The sequence below is a fragment of the Alligator sinensis genome, unplaced genomic scaffold, assembly GCF_000455745.1.
Source record: "Alligator sinensis unplaced genomic scaffold, ASM45574v1 scaffold666_1, whole genome shotgun sequence".
In the NCBI taxonomy this organism is placed as follows: domain Eukaryota; kingdom Metazoa; phylum Chordata; order Crocodylia; family Alligatoridae; genus Alligator; species Alligator sinensis.
Genome location: NW_005842216.1, coordinates 854,988 through 863,499, shown reverse-complemented (window position 1 = coordinate 863,499; position 8,512 = coordinate 854,988). Strand labels below are relative to the sequence as shown.

The 8,512-nt window shown below is 45.8% G+C and overlaps 1 protein-coding gene across 7 annotated transcripts in view; it reads right to left on the bottom strand.

Moving 5' to 3' along the window:
• HDX (highly divergent homeobox) overlaps positions 1-8,478 on the bottom strand; it is a 103,050-nt gene extending 94,572 nt beyond the window's left edge. For 2 of the 7 annotated variants that reach the window (XM_006026978.3, XM_006026979.3), the window contains exon 1: positions 7,743-8,477. The gene's annotated coding sequence lies outside the window, so the exon portion shown is untranslated. Of the gene's footprint in view, positions 1-2,498; positions 2,514-7,207; positions 7,519-7,742 lie in introns of those variants that run through there. The other 5 variants (XM_025208023.1, XM_025208027.1, XM_006026980.3 and 2 more) reach the window with 4 other exon arrangements.
• Between the last annotated feature and the right edge of the window lie 34 nt (positions 8,479-8,512).

Below are 8,512 nucleotides of genomic sequence, written 5' to 3'. Positions count from 1 at the left end.
GTGCGCGGGGGGGGGGGGGGGGGGGGGGCAGGATTAGAGAGCCTCTCTAATCCCACCAACCCCATCCCCCATTAAAAGCCACCAAACTGCCCCCAGTCCTGCAAACCAGTATGGGTGCTGGCTTTATCAGTACTCACTGGTGCAGGGAACCCAACTGAAATAACGTGGGGGGGGCAGATGGCTTTGTGGGGGGGGGAATTAGTCGGACTGGGAGGTCCCACTGGTGGGGTTGGTGGGATCTGGGGGTGGGGGGGGCGCAGAATTGCAGGGCCTCCTGTCCCCCTCCCAGCCAACCCACTCTCCCCTCATCCTGCCCACCCCAACTTGCTTTGATCAGCTCCCAGCACAAGAAGTGGCTTGTGGGATTGGGAGGTTTGGCAGGCTTTGGGGCCTGGCTGGTCTGCAGGGGGGGCTGGGGTTTGTCCATCTGGGTATAAGGAAGCAGCCAGGGGGCTAAAAATTAGAGGTGCACCGATTCATCAGTCCAACAGCGGGATGGCACCAATATAGAGAAAATTGACTATATCGGATATTGGCCTGATGTGGCTGATAATTTGGCCAATAAATGCCTGTGCATGAGCCCATGCAGCTACAGCACAGCACACAGGCAGTGAGGAGCAGAGCGTGGCACTGTGGAGAGCTGCGTGCAGCTGGTAAGTCTGTTGTGGTGGAAGAGGAGGGAAAGGGCGTGTGGGAGCAGATCAACGCCCCCCTGGAGTCAGGGAGGGAGTGGGGCTGGGGCAGGCACTGCCCAGCCAGAAGTAAGGCAGGTGTGGGACGGAGCCACGGCTTGTCTAAGAGCCGCGGGGGAGGCGATGGCTCCTGCTGCTGCACGCCACTCATCCAGCAGCTCCCACCTCTATGCCTGCCGCTTTTCTGGGAGGGCAGGGCGTGTGCCCCCAGATCTGCGCGGGGTAGGCTGGGTGGGCTGCAGCTGCAGGCTGGGGCCAGGGGCCATGCTGTGCTGCCCTCAGGGAGGCGGTGGTGACACTGGGAGGGGCTATAGTGAAATTTGGGGTGGCGGCAGCCTCTCTGCACTGCCGCTACCTGCCCCAAATGCAGCACTGTAGCCTGCCCGGGCTGCCTGGTGCAGTTCTGGGGGTGCATGCTCCCTTGCCTTGCCCTCCCGGATGAACAGTGCACAGCAGTGGGAGCCGCCCCCACTCCCTGTGCCCCCCAGATGAGCCACGGCTCTGTCCCACACCCACCCCACCCCAGCTGGGCAGTGCCTGCTGTAAAAAACTCTACCAATGCACCCCTACTAAAAATATCCAGGTGCAGGGAGAGGGGCAGGCTGTGTGTGTGTGTGTGGGGGGGGGGGGGGGGGGGGGGGGATGAAGCAAGGTAGTAAGTGTTGCAATAGGGGTAAGGCCAGCAACTGAGCTTTCCCAGCCCTGGGGCTGTGCTCAGACCATGTATAGAAGTTCAGTAAGATCAGTCTAACCATGCCCAATCTAAATTGGTGCACCTCTGTGGTACAGTTAAATTAGATTGAGTTGGCCTTTTTTGACTGATATAACATTCCTGGAACTTCTGTACAGTTTGCATTTAGATCGACCTAACTAGGGATCGATGTGTAAGGTCCACGTGTGGGCAAACTAAGTTAGACCAGGCAGCCATTTTTAAATACAATCTAATCTCCCCCTAACCTCCTTGAACGTCTGTACCCACCCTCAACAATGCTCCTTTTATAACTGGTCAAACAGTTATGAAGTCTAGTGGGAAGCTTACTACCCATATTTTTAACCTGTTTCTGCCTATAGGTCCACGTTCCCTAAACACAGAATATAGCTGATATCAAGTAGCTTAAGTGCCTATTTAAAATAATTAACATATCTAACAACTAAATGAAAATTCAGGAGTTGCATTGGCAAAAATGGAAAGCCATTTCTTCTGAACTTCTTGCACAGTTAGGTTAAATAGACCACGTGAAGAAGCACCTTAAACGTCAAAATGCAAGAGCTACAATGAACTACAGAAGACCTCAAAAGTACTGACAGGGTAAAAACACCCATAACCCCCAAAACCACCAAAATAAACATGCATAGAATAAGTTTTTCTTTCAATTCATTTATGTGGAATAAAGCTACTCACCATAAAATTTACAGGTTGAATTACTTCCTTTAACAGTTGTCTATATAAAAATCTACAAATCTTTGTATAATAGCTGTTTTAAAAGTGGAATTTTACTATTTTGTATGCTTATGAAAAAACACGCTGATTTCAAAGTCAGTATCTGGTCTCTTAAAAATATGAATCTGCTAAAAATAATGAGATTCTCAGAACACTATTAGTAAACAAAAGAACTAGAGAAAGGGAAAACCTACCAATGCCAAAAACATTTGCCGATGCCAAAACCACAAGAGATTTTATTTGAACACATGCTGGAGATAGATTAAATGATAAACTTTATTCCCTATGTGCTCATTGCTATTTTATGAAGAAAGAGTGGACTAATAAAGACTTTGTCTCAACAAACCTTAATTTCCCTAACTTACTGTCTTTGAAAAAATGAGCATTAAGTACAGCATTAGATGTTTCTCTGCAGTTTATCAAAGTGGTGTATTTTGTTTTCTTTTGAGAGACCATCTGTTTGCATCACCTAGATAAGTGCTATAGTTTATAGATGAAGCGAAGTTACTGTTTACACACTAACGTTCTCATCTGTGAAGTCTGCTGATAGTCAAGGGGAATGTCTTCATAGCCTACAGAAAACATTTTAAAGTTAAGATTAATCCAGTGCATTTTAATCACTGCAATGACTTTTTAAAAGGGTCAAGGAAACAGAAGTTAAGACACTGGCACACAAAGCAACTACCATTGATGTTTTATACCTAGCACACTTACAGGTGACTTGGATCAAAAGGCTACCTGCCACTTTCAACTCCCATTCACCCATAAAGTATATATCCAGTTCTAAAAACAGAATATTAACTTGAGCCCCACACTAGGATAGAAACACATAGACTTTTCCATTAAGTTAAGTTACTGTAATCTTGCTGAGGTCACAGGTAATTGTGCATTTGAGCATGACTGAAGGACTTGATGCGTGTCCTGAGGGTAGTTAAATGTTGGGATTAAAAGGGAGCTTGTTGCAAAGCAGAGAATTGAGTGAATCTGGGTATTAAGCTCAGGCGGGGCCACAGAACGCAAGCTGATGTTCCACTGAACAGCCAGTGGTTATTGTGTCCTTTTCAAACAGCATAATGATCATGAGACAAGCCACATACACGTTCATCTTGCTAGTGGAATAAGGTAGTTCTGAACAAGGAAAATGCTTGCTGAATTTTATTGTGGACAGCACAAGTGATTCTGTTTTATAAACTTTATCTTCATATTGAAATTGCAGAATGGAAAACTGAGTGTTATTTCTGGTGGACATGGGTTTCCATGCTCATTTGTATTTACTCTTCTTATGGTATACTGTAACCAAAGATGACTGATCTAAATATTATAAAAACTATGAAGCAGATCTCCCTACTGGTTCCATAACCCTGATGCACACCTGGCCTAAGACCAATTGCTCAATCCAGTTCTCTCCATCTAGGACTTGCATTTTCCCCAACTCTCCTGAGCAATACTACTACTACAACTTCTCCCCCTACTCTGTATGCTGTTGGTCCCTAAGGGACTGTGTGAAGAGCTACAGAGACAGGGGATGGGGCACTGTGTAAAAGGGCTGAGTGGGGCCAGTAAGTCAGACTCTAGTCTAGCCCATCCCACTTGCTCTGGAACTAGGCTGAGTATGAGTATTCAGAGTGTAATCTAACCACATCAGGAGAGTCAGTCAGATCCAACACTCCTCTGATAAGCCACAGTAGGCTATTTACATGGAAAAATTATCATCTTCAGTGGTACTGAAGTTCACTGACAATCGATTTGGCTACTGTTCTTCCCCTTTCTCCATCCTTTCAATATTCCTTGGTGCTATCAGGAGTTAGGACATGGTAGAATGGAGGTGGGGGAAGAGAAGAGTTGCAGACAAGCTGCCATGGAAATCAACAGGATTACTCATAGAAGAGGCCAACAAATTAATACCTGTAGGCTGCATCTGGATCTACACTGACCAGAACAGAGTCCCCCACCTGGTCAATCTCATGCCTGCCTCCACAGTGTGAGACACTGCCACTAGCAACAATCGTCTGCTGCTACATAGGAAGGATGGGGCTGGGGGGTGATTAATTAGACTGATGGGAGTCCAAATTAATCTGATTTGGTAAGTAGGGCCATGATTCCTTTTGTGGAAGGCTCCAGGAAAGTTGGATGAAGCACAGAGATATGAATTGATTTGGTAATTTCTGTCTTGGCATTACAAGAGAGAAGCACAGTAGGAGGATCAGCAAGCCACAAAGGCAGCAGGATGAAATGAGGTCCGTACATGAACAACAAGTGTAAAAGACAACCGCTGCCAAGTACCCAAGTGATTCTATTTAAAGTACATTTTTCAGGACTATTTTTTTTTCAGAAGTTATCTTAAATTTCAGCTTTTCTATCCTCTGAAGCCTGAATATAAATTGTTTGGGTTTGTCACTTGAGACTACTACAAGATCCCTGACCATCAAAGTCTCTCTCTAGAAAACTGGGCCTCTTACTTGAAATGGTCATGTCCAAGATTAAAAAAAGGATTTACACTTTTAAGAAGACAACAATCCAATCCATCTCTCATAATACAAGTGTCAGGCTTTGACAGTGAGCCGATTCCCTTCTCTCTCTCTATGCAAAACATTTTAGCCCCAGACAAGTGCTTTATTTAAATAAATTAATCGTGACTCTCAAATACCATGTTAGCCTATAAATCAACATTTTTTCACATTTATTGTAATCTGCCTACCCAAAACAAGTACAGTATATAGAAAGTCATTCCGTCTGCTCCTCTTTACAAATGCAGAGTTGGGGAGTGGAAGGAAATTTCCCCTCTCTACGGCACACACAGAACACCACAAAACTAAAAAAGTAAGTTTAATACACACACAAATAAATTAAATTGCCAGCACTGGAACCCTGAGCTTTAGTTATATTCATTAATTTCCTTTGTAAATTTTCACTAAACATTTTTCATACAAGCTTTTTGTTCTATATGCAGCATTAAAAAAAAAAAAGAGTCACCCACAGAACTGGCAAGCAAACCCTGTACACATACTTCAACAGTATAAAGTCTCTTTAAGTGGGTCATAAAGCAAAAGGCAGTAGTAAGCCACGACAACCACAAATTCAAATACCTAAAAGTTAACATGGCACTCTAGTTTACTTAATGGTGCTCCTTTAAACTTATTGCCACTAGTGCAAGAGATGCAGCTTCTAGAGTACATTACATTTGCAGTAGTACACTAAGTTAAGTCACCAGCACTCTAACTTACATGAGTCTGTCCTTTATTGGATCCAAAGAGGCAAGTCTCACACTAACCTACAACAGAGCTGGAATTCTAGATCTAGATCTAGATGTGCACCATGTTTCATTCCATGCGTGTGTGAAATATTGATATCCAGAAAATACTGATTTAGTTGAACTAACAATGTGCTTAAAATTGAGCTCAAGTAGAAGCATTTGCAGATGACTGCCTATTTCACAGAATATTTAGATCCTATTCTATCCAATAGCTGTGGGTTGCCTTAAACAGGTCAGTTATACAAAAATATTTTAAAAATAAAGCCAAATTTCAGGTTTACACAAAATAAATCCCAACAGACTTTGTCCCCCAATAAGAGCAGGGAAATCCGGGATGGGGAGGGACCAGGGGGCACCAACATGCACACAGCACTTCCCTCCAATCCCACAGCTCCCAGGAGCAGGGCCAGGCAGAACAGTGCAGCGCACACACATGCATACACTCATGGTGCCCAGGAATGGGGCTGGGCAGGACAGCATGGTGTGCATGTGCACACACAACCCCCACGGCTCCTTCCCCCTGTCCCGGACTCTACTGCACAAGCGACCTTCCCTGCAGCCCATTGGCTGGGTTCCCTGGAGAAAACTGAAGCAAAAGTTCTGGACTGGTGAGAAACTGCCAGCATGTGCCCGGCTCCTGAGTCAGGAGCTAGGTATGTGCTAGCAAGGTCATGCCAACCCAGGACACTTACATCAATTTTCTCCAGTGACCAAGATGCTGAGACCACCTGTGACATTCGAGACTGTCCCATCCAATCCGGGACATATGGTCACCCTACCCATAACTTGTCTTCTCCAGTTACAAGAAAGCCAGAACATTATCTTGGCAGACTAAACTGTTTTCATTATCAGGCACAAGAAATACAACCCTCTCCCCACAAAAGATACTGAAGAGTTCTTGACACAACCAATATTTGTGCAAAATGAATGTTAAGTAGTAACTATTCCATTGTGTCCAGTGGGATTAACTAAGTACTTATACTACAAAGACTCAAGCAGATACTTCCCTTATAAGGATCCAAGTAAGATATCTGGGTTACTTCACTCACCAAATATCACCATTCAAACTAGTGGCTGTGTTCTATACAAAGCATGAAGTATTTGCTTCTTAGGTCAGCAAAATTAAACACAGCTTGTAAGTGAGGAGGACTATGAGATACTAAAACAGGGTGCTCAACCTCCAGCCTGCAGGACCTTAGACCCATTGCATTTGGCCCATGGGAAATTTGGTGGCATGGAAGCAGTGGCCATTAATACAGCTACCCTTCCCTGTGCTACATTCCCAAACCCCAGGCCCCACACAGTTGGATCAGGGCCAGGCCATGCCCTCTACCTCTAGACCTGACCTCAGGACTAGGGTCAGGCCCCAGGTTGGGAGTAGGCTATGCCCTCTTCCCTCCCTACCCTGGGAGGATTGGGTTGAGCACCACTACTATAAAATCTCCACAGTTCAAGGCTGCTAACTTGTAAGAATCAGAAAATAAGTTCCCCAGTTAGAAATACTAATAAATATTAAACTGACATTCATCTGCTGTAACACAACGTTCTAAAAGTACATATATACAAAGCCTAAGAAAAATATTCTTAAGAATAAAACTTGACAAAACAATCTTCAGACTGCCATCCCAGAAAGACTTCAACATATGCAAAGTTTCATATATATGTCAACAGAGAACTGGGGTACGTTCGGGCTTACCTTCAAAAAGGAAAATGTTACTGGTATAAGTAAGCAAGTACAGCTTGCAATGTTGCAACACAACTCCCCATGTAGAAAAGCCTTAAGGTTAGAGAATTCTTAAAAGATTTTACAAAACTAAAGACCTTGGATTTAAGTCAAATACAACGGCACTCCTTGGGTTCTTGCAGGATAGAATGAAGGTTGGTGTGCACACCCCTCTCCACCGCTGCAACTCTTCTACACCAACGTTTCTCAACCGGTGGATCGCGACCCAACAGCAGGTTGCAAGAATATATGAACGGAGTCACAAAGATCTTGGAAAAATGTGGAAAAACCACAGATTCACCTTTAAAGAAGTAGTTACAATTTCCCTGGCACCAAATGTTCTCCTTTAAAGGAGAAAAATATCAGAAACCACAGGTTTCTGCTCACAAGCTGGCAGGAGGCTAGGTACTTAACATCCTGCGGTGGAACTGGCCAGTGCATACAAACGGGTCCTGGTACAAAAAAAAAAAAAAATTTGGAACCACTGGTCTACACTGACAGAGGAACACACCTGATTGTAGCCTGAAAGAGACCAAGCACTGTATTACACCTTTCAAGAGGCCACTGTTGGGAAATCATTCATTTTGGTGCTAGATTTGACTATTATGTGGGATACCTAGTAACAAAACATACATTATAGGCAGCACCAGGTTCCTAGCTGTGACAGTCCACAGGTGTCGGGTGACAGCAGTTACAGCTCTGACAGGCCTTTCTAGAGAGACTCAGGGCTCCTGCCCTGCTCTGTGGTCTGCCTGGAAAGTTCCTGCTTTTGGCAGCAGCTGTGGCACCTGCACAGATACTGAATGGCCCAAAGCCTGAGCTCCAAGGGACTTTGCAGCAGTCACTGCTGCACTTCCCAGGCAGGCAGGCTCCCAAAGGACAGGTATCTACTGCACCCTGGGGCTCCTACCCTTTGCTACACTGACAAGGGCCAAAGCAGGTCAGGGATGACTCCAAGCCACACCCCAACCCAGGTCCAAGACCCTGCTCCAGAACCTCGTTTACCTACTAATGCCCCACGAGAAGTCAGAAAGCTGACCCCCACTCTACCCCCTTAACCTAAGGCTACTAAGACAAGGAACGAGCACCCCGCTTAGATTTAAATACCCCTTGCTGCGCATGCGCTCCACCCAGGGGGCGCCCTGAGCATGCGTGCGCTACCACAGTGAGCGGCGTTCTCAACTATGCGCACGCGCAGCCGCCGCAATCAGCTCCTTGCACTCCAGCGGCAGGGGGCGGGGAAGTCAGGAATCACTCCAACAGCACGAAGTGCGCAGGCGCGGTCCGCTCCTCGGCGCGCAAGCGGCGCGAGCACCCCCAGGCATGCGCAGCCCGATCCTCCAGATGCGAGTCAGTCGTGCGCATGCGTGTTTCCTTCGCAACGCCGGACTGGGCTAGCGTCT